Source organism: Passer montanus, unplaced genomic scaffold (assembly GCF_014805655.1).
Source record: "Passer montanus isolate IOZ18808 unplaced genomic scaffold, ASM1480565v1 scaffold9, whole genome shotgun sequence".
Taxonomy (NCBI): domain Eukaryota; kingdom Metazoa; phylum Chordata; class Aves; order Passeriformes; family Passeridae; genus Passer; species Passer montanus.
Genome location: NW_024374367.1, coordinates 2,767,369 through 2,784,116, shown reverse-complemented (window position 1 = coordinate 2,784,116; position 16,748 = coordinate 2,767,369). Strand labels below are relative to the sequence as shown.

The 16,748-nt window shown below is 47.2% G+C and overlaps 1 protein-coding gene across 1 annotated transcript in view; it reads left to right on the top strand.

The window, feature by feature from the left end:
- The first annotated feature begins 447 nt into the window (after positions 1–447).
- The window catches only part of POC1A (POC1 centriolar protein A), a 76,715-nt gene continuing 60,414 nt past the window's right edge, over positions 448–16,748 (top strand). Inside the window, exons 1-2 of the mRNA XM_039734302.1 lie at positions 448–3,371; positions 4,035–4,170. The gene's annotated coding sequence lies outside the window, so the exon portion shown is untranslated. The remainder of the gene's footprint in view (positions 3,372–4,034; positions 4,171–16,748) is intronic.

Here is a 16,748-nt window from a genome sequence, read left to right as displayed (position 1 = left end):
GGGATTCCCAGAGCCCCAGGCTGTGCAGTGCCTGTTTCCCAGGAGGTTTGGGCTCCCTCGCCCCCAGGACAGGAGACTCGGCGTCACCCCATTGCCTGTTCCTGGGAAAAGGCGAGCTCTGACTCGGCTGCGCTGGGGAATCCAGCGCTGCCCGGCCGCGTCTCGGTGTCCTGTTCCTGAACGCCCCTGTGACTCCCTGCAGAGCCGTGCCCGGGGCTCGGGTGGTGGTGGTGGGATCCTGAGCTGCTCTCACTTTTCCTACAGCTGGTATCAGTCTAACAGCTCCTCTAGGTGACAGCTCCTCAGACTTTCACCATTGCGTTTTTGCTGGGTTTGTGGTGGGATCCTGAGCTGCTCTCACTTTTCCTACAGCTGGTATCAGTCTAACAGCTCCTCTGTAGGTGATGCTCAGGCTTTCACCATTGCGTTTTTGCCGGGTTTTGAAGGGAAGAGCAACAGCAACAAGTAAAATAGAACCTTTCATTCTCTGGTTTGCAATGGACATTAAAGCTTGTTCGCTTACGAGAGTATTTGGTGGGGAGGGTAATGGTGAAAGGAGTTCTCCTTATGCGTGTGGCCATTCAAACCACAGCAGTGCTATTTCCTGTAAGGGCTGGCTGCTCAAGTGTGGAAGGAATGGAGAAGGAAAAACGACAACGCATTTTTTTCCCCCTCATCTTGTGAAACAATTTCACGGAAGACAGGATTTGGGTAGAGAGCCAAGAGCTGTCTTGGGCGCTTTGGGGCAGGAGTGGGTTTTGTAACAGGTGTGGAGTTTGGAGGAGAGCTTTCTTAAAGGTCACTCCTGGCTCTTGCCTTGCATGAAGTCACGTTGTGTCGTTACTAGAAGGTGTTCACACAGCATGACTAGAGAAATACAAAGCCTGTGTAGGACTGTGGCTGCTGAACACAAATTTGGCTATTAAAAATACTTCTAAAAGTGTTGGTTAGCATTTAGGTATTGCAGATTAATCTTTTAATCTGGGGGATAACCAGCGAGGTATTTGCCTGACCCTCTTTTATTCACCACTGACTTGTTTGAGGATGTTGCATGGAGTTTGTAAACTTTGGGATCTGAGTAAGTTGGTTAGGAGGAAAACCTCATAGTCAAATGTCAGATTTGATGTCAGCTCCAGTGTGTCACTAAGCTCTGAGGCAGGAAATGGGACAGATTTCTGCCCTCACATACTGCTTACAAAGCCCTGGAAAAGTTATCTGGGGTTTGACAAGGTGGGGTGTGGGATTTGGGTTTTAGTAGATGTGTTTTAAGCACAGTTCTCTTCTTGCTTTTTAGAAATTTAAGACAGTGTTATATAAGAAGTCTCAATGCTCAGATCTTAACTCAGTATTTGTCAGAGTAATGCACAATTGGTGTCATTGAACCAGATATGTGCTAGTTTTAATTTGTTCAGTGGATAAATTATTAAAGTAGGGCAGTGGTATTTGACCTCAGCCTCTCAGTTATGATAGCAGGAGTCCTGATCATTTGGTAGTACCAGGATAGTTTTTTGAATTATTAGTTCAGTTGCTCATTAAGAATTTATTTTTGTTTTTTCCCCCACCCCCCACAACTGTGTTTTGGCTAGTGTTACATACCTGAAGTATTTAGCAAAATAATAAGTTTAAAGACACCTGATCTGTGTTTCAGATTACTGTTCCCTGGAACATCAACATTTGACTCTCTACCCTGAAGTTTTGTATCACATCAGTTATTCTGAAGATGGAGGGAACATCACAGCATTCTAACCTGACAGGTGTCCTTAGAGCACAGTTCATGTGTCTGGGCCTCAGGGATCACTCCTGGAGTTAATTGCAGTTTTAGGAACAGAAATCAAGTCCCATAAGCTTGATTTATAGTATGTTGAAAGCATTTTTCTTTCTCCTCCTATTTTTCCCTTACCAATTGTCCATGACACTTAGCTCAGAGGGAACATGTGTTTTGTTGTAAGAGGCACCAGAGAAAGGTGTTGTGCAAATGAGCACAAATCTGCTGCAAGAGGCTGCAGAGCTTGTCTGCCTGGACACCTGCCACAGCAGGTTAGCTCCCTCAGAAATCTGATAATCCTCCTTTATCCTGCTAATCTGAACAGCAGCACCTTGCCATGGTGTAGGGCTGGGGGATGAAGTGCCTGTGTCTGCTTGGTTGCTGGAATTCAGCCTGGTGGGTTTGTGGTCAGCAGTGCACGTGAAGCCTGAAGAGAATCTGCTTTTTACACAAACACCATTCAAGGCTGGCAGCTGAGAGCCAGCGACCTTGGCTACGATATGGAGATCACCAAATACAGCAGAACTCTCAGCTTTCCTGTCACACCCCCCTCCAGTCTGTGCTGTTCATCAAACACTGCAACAACACTTCTTTTGAAGCTTGATTTTGGTGGATTTATTTAACCTTGTACATGACAGGAGTTGCGTTAACTTGACCCTCATCTTGGAGGGTGCTGAAGGAGCTGTCCTTGTCGGAGCTGGATGGAGCTCTGGGAGCAACAGAGCAGGGAAAAGTCAGGAAAAGGGTGTCTTGTCAGCTGCTCTGCCCGTGTCCTTCCTCCCTTTGGAAATACTGCTGAGCTTATGTGTTGAAGGTGAAGTAAATACTAATAAAGCTGCCGTTAATTAAAATTTCTTAGGGATTCAGTGGATTAATTAAACGGTGTTTAAGGATGTTAATTGTGGCAGTGTATTACTGCCATCCAACAGGGCTCAGGAGAAACAAATGCTGTTTGCCACACTGCAGGAGGAGCACAGTGGCAGCCCAGGAGGGAAGAGGGGCCCATCCTGAGAGAGAAAAATCAGGCTCAGACTGGAGAGAGGCAGCAGGTACAGCAGGCAGGGGAGCAGGAATGGCTGCTTGGCACTACAGAAAGGGCAGGGTAACATAATAAAGAAGGAAAAGGGTTTAAGCAGAGGGAGTAGCACTGGTGTGAGAACAAATTTATTCAGCTGGCCCTGACAAAACGCAGCTCAGAAGGTATTTCCTTACTGAACCTATGTTTTGCAGCAGCCTTTAGAGCTGGTCCCTGAGACCAGATGGATTGAGCAGAGGAAGCTCAGCCTGCCTGAAAGGGCCATGTGTTGCAGTGGCAGAGGAAGAGAAGGGAAGATTCAGCTATCCTGAGAGCCTCTGCTGATTTTAGTTTCCTAAAGTCCATTCTGTTCTGATGATTTATCAATTTTTTAGCTAAATAAAATTAAGGCAAAACAAGATTAAATTCCAGCAGTTCGAGTGGAGGGTGAGAAGCCACAGAAAGTGCTTCCCGCAGTGAAATTGAAACGGGAGAAAATCCCCTGCCACAAGACCAAGTTAATGTCTGCAGATGTCTCTGAAGAGTTGCTGCTGAAGATGGTCTCTTTCCATGTTGCTGGTTTACCATGTAGTAAGTTACCTTGAATACTTCCCTCCCACCCTCTTCTCTCAAGCATGTTTTCCCCAGTACTCCTGGAAACAGAACATTTCTGTAGCATTCATCTGCCCTTGCATTTGTCTGCAGGTAGCTCCTTTCATAGAATTTTCATGAAATTTATGCTTTGAAGAGAGCATTTAGATACTTAGCAGAAAAGCAAAGGTCAGAGCCCTTCTGCATTCAGCCTGTTCAAATGAAAGGCTGTAACTGCACCATAATTAGCAACATCTAATCCCTTTTGCCCACTTCTGAAGTCAGGACTGTGCATATTCCTAATTTTTTCCCATCCTGTCAGTGTCAGAGAGGGCAAGCCAGAAAAACAATTCCCCCTCCCCATGCATAAACCCTTGTCTATATTGAGATCTGAATTTTCCGAGGGAGTGGGTGTGATCCTGACATCTGGATATAATCCAGACTCAGATTCCAGGCTTCATCTGAGAACTTCCACCTCCGGTCCTGAGACCAGCAGTTCTTAGAGAAGATTTAGTTTATTTACCTTTTAAGGCAAAATTAGAGACTTGTTCTAGCAGCTGCATAGTGACAGTTCTTCCGATGGTGAATTTCTTTAACACGTTTCCTGATTTGGAGCCAGTGTCTTCTTTACATGACAGAACAGGAAATCTCATTTCTTTCTAGGACCCTCTAAGCAGCAGAGACTTTGAGCAAGCTGGAGGAGCTGCTGGATGCTGAGGCTCGTGTTGCAGAGTGGCTGAGCAGCATCCCTGAATCACCAACACGGGCCAGGCAAGATCTGTACCCATCTCATACAAATGTGAGTTGTTTTGTTCCCTACTGCAGTAGATCTCCTAAAATTCATACACTGCTGGTGGCCCTCACAAGGCTTTTGGGTCAGGACACTTTTCCTGTCTGCCAGGCCCCAGGAGCTGCCCACTGCTGCAGAGGAGTTTGGTTTCCTGGCCAAGTCCCATCACAGGGGTGTGAGTCAGGCTCAGTCCTGGCAGTGGAAGCTGTTGCCACCCTCACACAAGGTACTTTGCTGTCCCACTGAAGGCACCACCCCACACTGCTGCTGCAGTCCCCAGCCCAGCTGATTAACACATCCAGCCGTGGCTTATCCTAAGTCCAGAATATCTCCCTGACATCTCTCCAGTTGCTTCAGATGTGGAAATTCACATAATTTTTTTTTTATCATCTGTCATTGTTGAGTTTGTCTTGCTTTGTGCAGCACATAGCAGGAAATGATACACTAATCCCTTTGTGCTTTGCTGCACTTGCCATGACTTGCCTCCACACCCTCATTTCCTCCTCTCTCAGGCAGTTTTCCTCCTTCTCTTAGAAGGAACCAGTAGACCCCAATCAGTATACTTTTAGTTACGGTTATTGAAGTAATTTTTCTTGCATATCTCAGCCCTCACTTCTCATTAGGTACTCAGTCAGAGGGAGAACCTTCTACATCCAGTTTAGGAGCTTGAAGTCTCCTCCACAGAAAGCAGAAATACCTTAGAAAATTTGAATTCAAGTGCTTCCTATATTGAAGATGTGAGAAGGTGGGGAAAGGACTTGGATCTTTAGTCAGAGCTCTCTATAGAAATCTGGAACTGGGGTTTTCCAGAAAGTATTTAAATAGATAGTCTGTTCCTCTCTATACAGGAAGGGCAGCTGTCAGAGGAGAGAAATGTTTGAATTCTCTTTGAATTTAAATGCTTTAGGCCCAGAAGGACACTCAAATCATGCTTATGTAGCAAGGCATCTTTGCTGTACCAGGTATCTCTAGTGAGAGTCTCTAGTGTTGCTCATACCTGTGCTACTGTGGGCTTTGGTAGGAAGGTGGAAGTGAAAGCAGAGGAGGGATTGTCCAAGTCCTTGAAAACAAGAAATCAACCCATAGGAGAGAAAAATACTGTGCTGGAGCCTGTGGACTCTCCCTTAAAGCAGTGTCAAAATTGGGAGTTTTCTGTCAAGAGGATTGCTAGAAAACAAGGAGCAGCCCTTGTTCTCTCCCTCTTGTCCTCTAAAAATATGCTGCTGTTGGCTGGGAGAGAGTTAGTGTACTTCATAGCAGCTTGTATAATCTGTGCTTTGGATTTCTGATGAAAACAGGGATGATAACAGAGGGACATTTCAGTCATTGCTGAGCAGTGCTTGTGCAGTGTCAAGGGCTTTCTGTTTCTCACACTGCCCTGCCAGCAAATAGGCTGGGGACACACAAGAAGTTGGGAGGGGACGACCCCAGCTGAGCAGAGTGATATTCCACACCATATGACATCAAAATCAGCAGTTAAACTGGGAGGGTAGGGGTTGGCTGGGGCTGTCATAGCTCAGGGACTAGCAGGACATCAGTCAGTTGGTGGTAAGCAATCTGTTTGCCACACTGCAGGAGGAGCACAGTGTGCAGCAGGGCCAGTGGCAGCCCAGGAGGGAAGAGGGGCCCATCCTGAGAGAGAAAAATCAGGCTCAGACTGGAGAGAGGCAGCAGGTACAGCAGGCAGGGGAGCAGGAATGGCTGCTTGGCACTACAGAAAGGGCAGGGTAACATAATAAAGAAGGAAAAGGGTTTAAGCAGAGGGAGTAGCACTGGTGTGAGAACAAATTTATTCAGCTGGCCCTGACAAAACGCAGCTCAGAAGGTATTTCCTTACTGAACCTATGTTTTGCAGCAGCCTTTAGAGCTGGTCCCTGAGACCAGATGGATTGAGCAGAGGAAGCTCAGCCTGCCTGAAAGGGCCATGTGTTGCAGTGGCAGAGGAAGAGAAGGGAAGATTCAGCTATCCTGAGAGCCTCTGCTGATTTTAGTTTCCTAAAGTCCATTCTGTTCTGATGATTTATCAATTTTTTAGCTAAATAAAATTAAGGCAAAACAAGATTAAATTCCAGCAGTTCGAGTGGAGGGTGAGAAGCCACAGAAAGTGCTTCCCGCAGTGAAATTGAAACGGGAGAAAATCCCCTGCCACAAGACCAAGTTAATGTCTGCAGATGTCTCTGAAGAGTTGCTGCTGAAGATGGTCTCTTTCCATGTTGCTGGTTTACCATGTAGTAAGTTACCTTGAATACTTCCCTCCCACCCTCTTCTCTCAAGCATGTTTTCCCCAGTACTCCTGGAAACAGAACATTTCTGTAGCATTCATCTGCCCTTGCATTTGTCTGCAGGTAGCTCCTTTCATAGAATTTTCATGAAATTTATGCTTTGAAGAGAGCATTTAGATACTTAGCAGAAAAGCAAAGGTCAGAGCCCTTCTGCATTCAGCCTGTTCAAATGAAAGGCTGTAACTGCACCATAATTAGCAACATCTAATCCCTTTTGCCCACTTCTGAAGTCAGGACTGTGCATATTCCTAATTTTTTCCCATCCTGTCAGTGTCAGAGAGGGCAAGCCAGAAAAACAATTCCCCCTCCCCATGCATAAACCCTTGTCTATATTGAGATCTGAATTTTTTTTTTTTTCTCTCTGTTACTTTTGTCCTCTTTTTTAGTTATTAAACTGGCTTTATCTCAACCTACAAGTTTTTACTCTTTGACCCTTCTGATTATCTCCCCCATCCAAGAGAAAGGGGGGACTAAGTATGGGCTGTGTGGGGATTCGGTGCCTACTGGTGTTAAATCATAACCAAAAATCATCTCTCTGACCTGTCTACCTGTCCCATGGGCCTGCCATGGACACCTGAGAAAGCAGTAGCATAATTAAACTGCCCTCACTTCTTTCCAGTCACCACAGACACAGATTGATACAGGAAGTGAAATCCTTTGTATAAATTGATGTCCTTTTTCTTATCAAAGTGAAGATTCCCTGACTGGACAGTTTTTAATCAGTGCTATTTCCTGCAGCCTTTACATGCTGCCTGTCTGTTCCCAGGTGTAGCAATACAAGTAAGATTGCCTTTTCAGCCTGGGAATAGGGATAAAGGCATCCAGTGAAGTCCTTACAGTCACAGTACACCTACTAGTAATGCTCGTGCTTGTGGTTTGTCTCAGCAAAGGCTTGTTATTCTTTCACACATCTGGTAATATAATTTCTTCTGCAAAGGTCAGTGAAATGCAGTGAAGTAAGGAGAAGCATTTCAGAATGAAATACCTGCTGATGACGTGAGAAGGTAGGGGAAAATCCTGCTCTTGTCTAGAGCCAAGCTGAGTGTCTCTGTGTAGGTGTTATCCCATGAATGAGTACCCAGTGAGGCAACAGAACTCTGTTAGCTGGGTGGCTTTTCTCCTTATCCAGTCATTTCATAGCATTACATATTGCTGGTTGTGAGACAGTTTTAGCAAGTGCCTTGGAGAAAGCAAGCAGTAACAGAGTAAAGCATAAAGCAGTTTTGATCTTTCATTGTTTCCATCAATTGCCAGGGAAATGTTATAGTTTTAGAATTAGTTGTCACAGTTAATATTGTATGCTATAGTTGTACAGTCAGAATCAGCTCCTTGCAAGACATAATCCAAAGGATTGAGGTGAAGAGGCCAAGTAGTAGAGCAGAAGGATGCCTCACATTTAAGTAGAGGTTTTCCAGACATGAAAATAGCATGAAAGTGTGTGGCAACAGGGGGTATAAAACCTCACAGAGCCAAGTTCTCCTGTGAGTGGAACACCACAGCCTGTGTATACACCAGGAAGGTGGAAGAATGAGCTTGCAGCCTTCTTAGGGTCCAGCTCCAAATGCTTCCACCTGCCAGTGTGCATTCTGCCCATGGCGTTTGCTGTGCTGTTTTGCAATAGCTCTTGTTGCTTAACCTGTGAGATGCAAGACATGCTATTCCTCCTTATGTACTGAAGATTACAGATAGAGGGTGGTGATTAGGTATTAAAATGAGAAGAGTGTCAGCTATAGGGAAGAGGGGGCCTTGTGCTGAAATATTAAGGGAGGAAATTAGCACATTGTATCTCAAAATCTGAACTTGACAGCTGCAGATGAGAGAAACTCTGTGACGTATTGAGATTACTGGGGTATGCAAGGCTTCCATTCCTTGTTTGCTTTTGTACTGACCTCTCCCAAAAGCTGCCAAGTGTTCTGTGTGCCTGTCTTACAAACAGCCTCAGTCATGCCAAGCTCTGGACTCCACTTCCAAGGCTGCCAGGCCACTGCCTGCCAAGCAGCACAGGCGGTACCAGGAGCAGTGAGGATGCCAGGACAGCTGGACTGGGAGGTTTCCTGGGGTACTGTGACCCTGCTGGCAGCCTTGTCTGCTTTGGTTTATTCGACCTGATGGTTCTGCAGCTGCTTTGAACATCATTCCAGCTGAGCTCTATTGGACTAGAGGACTCAAAGGAGTGAGCTGTCTCTGGCTTGGTGTGCTGAGCAAACCTAGTTGTGTTGTGTTGGCTTGGGATGGTGGGAAAATGTGTTGCTCTTGGGCCTCCAGGAGATGTGGTAAAGAACTCAGAGCTTTTAAGGTCTTCTTTTCAGGAATCTCGCTGCTTAATTGGGGGTTTGGCATGTGCTCTCCCTTGGAAATGCATCTTGTCCCAGCCCTGGGCAAAGATGAAAACTGATTCTAGAGAATGTCCTAGAAAGAGATGGAAGTGCAAACATGACATAACAAAAAGGTTGAGAGGGATCAGCTGAGACATTAAGATTGAAATGGCAAAAATACAAACCTGAGGTTGAGTCATTCTCTTTACTTCTGTGCCTTTCTCATGTCACACTGACTGTAAGAGCAAACCAAGGGAGAGTGCAGGATTATTGCTGGCCTAGCACTAGTGATGGATCAAGTGATTGATCTGTGTGCTGTGGTTTTATAGAGAGCTCTGATAATCTTATGGAGCTTTTATATACATTAGATAACCTAGTCTCTTCAGACTTGCAACCCAGAAATTCCTGCAGACATCCCACAAGCTGTTAGGAAAACTAAGGTGTACTTCTGATGATTTAGTTTTGTACTCCTTGTCTTTTTTTTTAAAGACCTCTAGTCTTGAAAAGTCTCTGCTTCAAAGTTTAACTTGAAAAGGCAATTCAGAATTCATGTTCTCAAAAAGATGTATTGTGTTTTCACTGTGAAATTTAATAATGCATTAATTAATACAAAATAAAAAAAAAAAATTTGTGTTACTCCAGGTGACCTGTTGTGACACACCCTCTCTAGGCACTGGTAAGGAAGATTGATCACATAGTGAGGAAGTACTGAGCCTGTGAGAGTGAGGTGTGGTGGTTCTGTGTGGAGAGGGAACTCGGGGCAAAGGATAACTGGTGGTTCTCCAGCCATCAGTAGCAGCAGAAAACTCAAATTAGCTCCACTGCACAAGGCTCTTGCTGGCAGTGGCTGAACTGTTTCCCCAAAAGCCCTGATGGCAGTTTAATATTTTCTTGTAGTTCTTTGACACTTCAAAGTCTGCAAATGCAGCACATAGTGATGTATTATTGCAGTGTTTAACAAGTAGAGGGGTGGTTGTGTTGCTTTGCAGTGTTTTTCCCCAGCCCATTCACTACTTTAAGGTTAGTTCTTCTGCCTATGATGGAGTGTGCTGAGCAATCTCTGTGTCCAGATGGGTGTCAGGTTGGGTTTTTTTCTCAAGCTGAATTTTGTGAGGCAATATCTTGCAAGAAGTAATTTTGGGGAGAGATGCCATGCTGGGCCATGCATAGTTATTGGCCAGGCTCTGATGTGGAGCAAATGTTCATCCTCTCCAGCCTGCAGCAAGAATGAGCTGTAGTGGAGGGTGGGGTGCCTGAGAAGGGGACAGCCACCATTTCAACCTTAAAGCAGGAGCCAGCAGTTCTAACAAGTGAAGATGTGCAAACCCTCTGGATCTTTGTGCTCTCTAGTGCTGAAATCCAGAAGGATCTTCAGGGCTTGTGTAGCACCTGGCTTTGCACTTTGGGTGGAAGAGGTAGAGAGGAGGCTGGTGCTTAGCACAGCAAACAGCTCTGCTGTTCTTTGGAGGGTGTCATGGGGGCAAGCTGTGAGTTCACTTGGGAGCCTTTGAGGCCGTGGATTGCTCTGTGAGACCTGTGCTCTCTGTACTTCTGTCTTGGAAAGGTGCTCATGTTTCCTGTGTTTATTTCAGCTTCGTTCCCAAAACTGCCTGCCTCCTCCACAGTAAAAACTCTGTCAGGATTATTTACCATGAAGAACACTTAGATTTTAAGCAAGTAATTGAAATTTAAAGCTCTAATTACAAGAGCAAATAAACTAGAGATGCTTCCTAAGCTCATATTTCAATTAGAAGAAGTGATTTCAGTGCATCCTTCCCAAAGTCCTGGCACTGTCTCTTGGGTTTGCTAGCCAGTGACCCAGTTTTCATGGGATGATCTCACTGTAGTGCAGTCCCTCACCCAGCTGCACTTGGATGAGGGAGAACAGTGCGTGTCTACAGTGATGGTGCATATACTGTGAATTTGATTGCTCTGCTTTTCAAAGTTTCCTTGGGTGAAAATACTGTTTTATGTTTACTTGGCAGCTTTTCTCCTTTCTACTTGTCCTGGTTTAATTGTGTCTGTTCCCTGGCATGCTGTCAGTTGTTCATGTTGGGGAATACAATGCCTTTGGGGGTGGTGGTGAGCACAAGTGACACCTTAATAAGGGGCCCCAGAGACATGGCTTTAGTACTAAGCTGCCCCCCTCTCCCAACAGTTGTCAGTGCAGGGCTTATTAGTCATCCATCCTCTGAAACACTATTTTTAATGCTTCTGCTCTGGGCTGAGTCCTCAGAAGCTCTGTTAGGTGTTGCTGTTTTTGCTGACAGTGGCTGCTTTTTAATTGCTCAGGTAGCAGAAGCAGGGCTTGAAAACTCAATCAAGATTATCTTGTCTCATCTCCCTGTCAGCAGTGGATTTAAGCAGATCAAGATACTCATATGGATCATGTGTAGAGACAAAACACAACCAGCTGTAGAGGCCAGGGCAGATGACATTTACCTAGACTGCTCTCCCCAGTGCCAGCCATCCATGGCCTTGCCCTCAGTCAGTCTCTGCTCCCTGTTGGCAGATGTGCTCTCCAGTGTCATGGGCAGGACCAGCTCTCTCTGCCAAGAGAACAGCCTGGCTTTGCCAGCATGTGACCTCTCCTAGTGTCAGCTGCAGTGTCAGGCCCTTTTCTCCTCTGGCCTTGATGCCCCTTTGCAGCACCCAGGGCTGTGACTGCCTCTGTGCAAGCTGAGGCAGCCCAAGCAGAGCAGCTGGTATCTCTTAGCTTCTCCCAGAGGAGCTGTGGGAAGAAGTGACTTGGGATAGCACACCCCACCCAGCACAGGGACATGCAGAGGAGAAGAGCAGGGCTGCAGGAGAAGCACAGCCCAGGGATCCAGGGGTCAGCTGTCCATCAGGATTTGGTACAGCTCCTCTGCTGGAGCCTCATGTCTGCCTGCCCTGGTCTGTTTTCAATCTCATCACTCTCCTGTGTCATGGATTATGTCAGTGTGGTTTGGGCAGGGGCTTGTGAACAGGCTCTGGGTAGCTGTCACTTCCTCAGGGGAGATGGGGGGAGCCTGGTGTGTCTGCTGGCTAAAAGCTTGGCAGGGAGCAGGCTGGGCAAAGCAGTTGCTGCTTGGCTTGGGTCTGGCATAACCCCTGGCCTGCTTTTTTGCTTAATGAGCCACCTTATCTGTCATGTTCCTCCTGGCAGATGGGGAATCTTCAGGATTAATTAAGGATCATAACTGTGACCTAGTTACCAGACTTGCACTATTGTCACTGGAGCTCTCTGAGCCATCAGGCTGTTTGAGAGAGCTTCTTACCCTTGCCTTCTCTGGTTACTTGCTCTGTATATCCTTCTGGGACTGACTCTGAGCCCCAGGCAGGATCACATCACATTAATTTCTCTAATAGATCCCTGCTTTACCCGTGGATAGGTAACTCTCTGCTTCCTGCTTGCAGTGCCTCAGTCAGTGTGGGGATTGGATTTGCTGACAGACCTTTCACAGGGCTGTGTCCTTTTTGGGAGCAGGGGAGGCATTGGCTGCAAGATGAGGGAGGATGGTGCTGGACACAACATCCTGAGACAGTCCAGTTCCATGCTGCCTTACCTTAAACCATGGATACTGAAAGGTTATTTCAGGGCCTCTCTTCTCTTGGCTCAAATCTTTCTCATTTCTAGCTTGTGCTTTATTGTGGCAAGCCCTTAGGGATGCTCCCCTTATGAAGAAGCAGAAATGATGACTAAAGCTTGAGAAGTAAACTGAGTTCATCTCTTCTAACCCTGCTTTTCACCTGCCAGATTTTCAGATAGAGCACTGTAACAGCTGGTAATGTCTCAGCCCTGTGTTCCTGTGCTCTGCAGACCTGCTACAAGCCAGACCCTCCTTCTGCTGGGGAGGGGTTTGCACCACAGGGATCTTCTTGTTCTCTCCCTCCTGCTGCTGCTGGTTTGGTGGGAGCTTGCCTTGCCCACGGGACTGAGTCCCACACAGCCAGGCCACTGCATGAGCTCCCAGCCTCGTGCACAGGGACTGCACGTGGCCTCTGCACTGCTCACATGAGGGAGGTTTGTGTTCCTGAAGCTCCCCTCAGTTCCCCATGGAGCTTTAACCAGCCTGATGTTCTGCTCAGGGTCTGCCCATAGCCCAGTGAGATCCCAGCAGCTCCTGCTGGTTTTGGGCAGAGGAGCATGAAGGAGGCTGTGGAGTGGGACCCCGGGGAAGCAGCACTTTGTCCTCAGAAGCCTGTCTGGAGGGGGGGCTGCTTGGCTTTTCTCCTCTGCCTCCTCAGAAAAACATCTCTCATGTTCCAGTGACCTGCTTATTATGTAGGTCAGCATCAACCGGAAAAGATAAACAATTTCAAAAGTAGGAGAAATCCAGCATGAATCCTCCACACAGCAGTTCTTTCCAGAAAAGCAAGGAAGGTTTTCCTGGGGGAGGTGGCAGGCAGCATGGCCTGTTCTTCCACCCACCCAGGGCAGAGCAGTTGGAGAGGGAAAGCTCTGAGGCTGTAGGGATGTGTGATACCCTGAAAGCAAGCACAGCGTGCCATGTGATGGGGGAACAGTGCATTAAGTTAGGCAACAGGAACTTGACTTGAGTGCTTGGGGGTTGTTTGTCCTTTATTGACTTCCTTGGGCTTGGTTTTGGTAAAGAGGAGGCAGTTTCTCCTGGTCTGCTTGTTCATGTGTCTGCACAGCACAGACTGGTGCCGTGTTGCTGGAGGACTCGTCCCTGCTGGGACACAGCTGTCCTGCCAGGGTGAAAAGGGGACACAAGCAAATGTCTTTGGATGCCAAAAGTAAAACTGGGACCTCAACCAAAATTCATCTCAGTGTTGTGCTGGTGCCATTACCCTGGAGCTGCTCCACTGTGCTTGTAGCAGAGCTGACACCTTGCAATGCCCACTGAGGAAAGAGACAGTCCTTAGCATAAACTCCTGACTGTAACCTAAGCAAGGGAAAAGTTACTCTGTGCACAAGAGGTTTGGGGAAGTCCAACTCCACTTGTACTTGCTACTGATGCAGTAAATCTTAATATCCCTCACTATGCTCACTTCTCTCCCAAATCACCTACTGATTGGGGGAGACAGCCTGTGCCCTGGCTAATTCTCACTTGGGAAAGTGTGTGTGTTCTTGCTGGCCAGCCAGCAGGCAGGGGAGAGCTGCAGCTTTTTCTTGTCAGGAGCAGGAATGTAGCTCCCTTCTCTCCCTGCTCACTATGGAATTTCTCTTTCCCTTCAAACATGTAGAAACACCATGTTTTTGAGATAGCTGGATTTGAGAGGAGAAGCTAAAATCACTCAAAGGCTTCACTCATATTCAAGGTGAGGCAGCACAGTCTCATAATTATACAGTGAGATTTCAGTATGCTGCATTTTTGGTGATGAAAAGGTGTGTGGGGAGGTGGGGTGTGCAGTGAGCAGAGGGCTCTCCCTGCATCTGCCTTGCTGTTTGCTGGGTCCCCTGCCCATTCACCCAGCCTAAAGCTGAGTGTTTGGGGCCTCTCCAGCTGCAGGAGGCTCCTGGCACCACCTCTTGTGCTTGAAGGTGCACTGACTTTTTCCCAGATCACAGGTTCTTGCAGAGCTGCTCACTCTGTTTCAGATACAGCCTCCTGCAGCCTTTGCTCCTTACTTTATACCAGCATCTGCTGTGCTGGTTTGATAAAGCATATCTGTCTGTGACTGGACTGTCCTTCCTCTTCAGTGGCTTGATCTTGGAGGTTTCTGTTTATTATTTGAAGAGCTCTCTGCAGATCCCAGCTCTCCCACTGTCTCATCCAAGGACAGGCAGTCCTTGCCCCATCACACCATGGTAGTCTGGGGAAGTCCATGCAGGAAGCAACACAGCAATGACATTTTGAACAGAATGATGTTTTTTCCCCTGCAGTAACAGGACATCTCCCATGCTTTGTGCACTCACATGGAGCAGAGCATTAAGGCAGCAGGCATGTGCCTTAGCTGGAGGCACTGCCAGTGCACTGCACACAGCTTGGAAGTGTCAGTGAAGATGTAGGATTAGGGTACATTCCCAGCACAAGATTTTCTGAGTTAGCAGGGGATGGGTGCCCTGAGGCTGGGAGTGTCACACAGGCTTGGTGGGTCCTTGCACAATGAGGCTGCTGTGTGCTGGCGACAGCAGAGGGCTGGAGCTGTCGTGTACTTGTGGTGAGAGTGTTGAGGATGGCTTGTTATCTGTGCTTGGAGGAAGGATTTGATTAGAAACTGTCTCATAAATGTGTGGTTATTGAATGAGTTGCTCCTTTAGTATGCATGAGCCATCTCCACATACGTGACAAGTGCATCTGTCCTGGGCAGGCAGCTGCTCTAAAGGAAAGCAGATGAGCTTTCCTCATCACAAGCCTTTTCTCATCAAGCTTTTTCTAAATTGCTCCCTGCATGGAGCAATTTCTACAACAATATTAAACACAGCAGCAGGGGTGAGTCAAGCAAATCTTGTCAAAGCTGCCCTATTTTTTCTCTTTTTGGTTTTATTATAAATTGAATTCACTGTGCCACAGGGAACAGTGCTGTTCTCAGCACAATTGGTAGCAACAAATTGCCACCCAGGAAAAATATGTATTGTGTGGTAACTGGGAAGAACCTCCTGTTCCCAACATCTCCAGCCTATCTGGGGCTTGTTGCCATGAAATTGTGGAGCTTAACTAAAGGATGATTGGGCTGTGAGAAAATCCTTTTAGCCACTGGTTAGCTGAGCTTACTTGTGTGTCTCATTGTCTTCAGAAGTTGGTGAGACTATAAATGTAGCAAGATGGAGTGTCCAGCTCAGGTTCTTAAATGGAAAACAAGGCAACCTGGTGTTGGAATAAACCGTGATGCTTTTGTGAGGGAAACTTGGGTGTTACTGTCCAGACATAAACCAGTCCTGAGGTGCTGGAGGCCAGGTATACAGGCTGTCTGTGGTTCTTGCACCTCTTTGGGAAGTGTCTGGTGTTGGTCTGGATAAGAGATGAGGTGAGGTGGCCCTTGGGCTTGACATGGAGGCCTTGAGAGCACTCTGCCTGGCCTGGGGCTCTGCATAACTTTCTGTTGCGAGAGCACATCTCCCATTTGCTCAACTTTGCTTTGCTAATATCAAGATAAGTCTGGGTATTGTTCAATGTAGGGGTTTGCCCAAACCATGAACAGCAGTTTAACAGTTACTGCAGCCTCAGATGTTGTAAAACTTGTGGGCAGTGGGTGAGCTGTACTGGAACATAGAGGGTCTTTGAAGCAAACACCAGCCAGAGTCTTGGATGATTGCCTGGGATGCCAGCAAATGGTTGTCCCACCAGTTACTTGTCTTGGAAGCTTCAGTTGTCCTGTGGATGAAACAACTACTAATTTCAATTAATGTCAAAGTAAAGGGTGCCTGAAGAAATAAACCACCTTGGCTGTCTGTGTGGCAGTGAGTTCTCTCCAACCTGGGGTTGTTCTTTCCTGCACACCCCCAACTTGCCAATGCTCAGATCTTGGATTCCACCTCTGGGCTGGTGCAGTGGCCCCAGCACAGACCTGGCCTGCTCAGGGCAGGAATGAGTGAGGAGCACAGCTGGGCCCTGCTGGGCAACAGAGTGAGGACTTGGAGATGACTGTGCCCCTCTGGATGCAGGTTGAGGGAGGTAAGGGGGCAAGATGAGGCTGCTGGAACCTCACTGCAATGGTCTCAGCATGCCTCTGCTCTTTCTGCAGCCTGCAAAGTAGGCCCTTGCAGCCTCTGTCTCTGTCCCTGCACAGCCTTGCCCAGACACTGCTGGGTAAAGCAGGCAGGACATCCTCCCTAGCAGGTGATTTAATTACAACCAGACAAAGCCTTAAGGATCACAGCCTCCAGGTAAGCCTCTGACATCTCTGGTTGCTCAGCCCAGTGGAGTGGCACCGTGCAGGGAACTGGTTTCACAGCTCTCTTGTGCTGGGTGAGGTCGTGCTGTGGGGGACAAGAGAACAGCCCAGTGTCCCAGCATGAATGAGCCATCCATTCATACCCAGCTTCTCCAGCAGTACCAGGCAGTCCTGCACGGAGATGGGTGCAAGGATAAAGGACTGA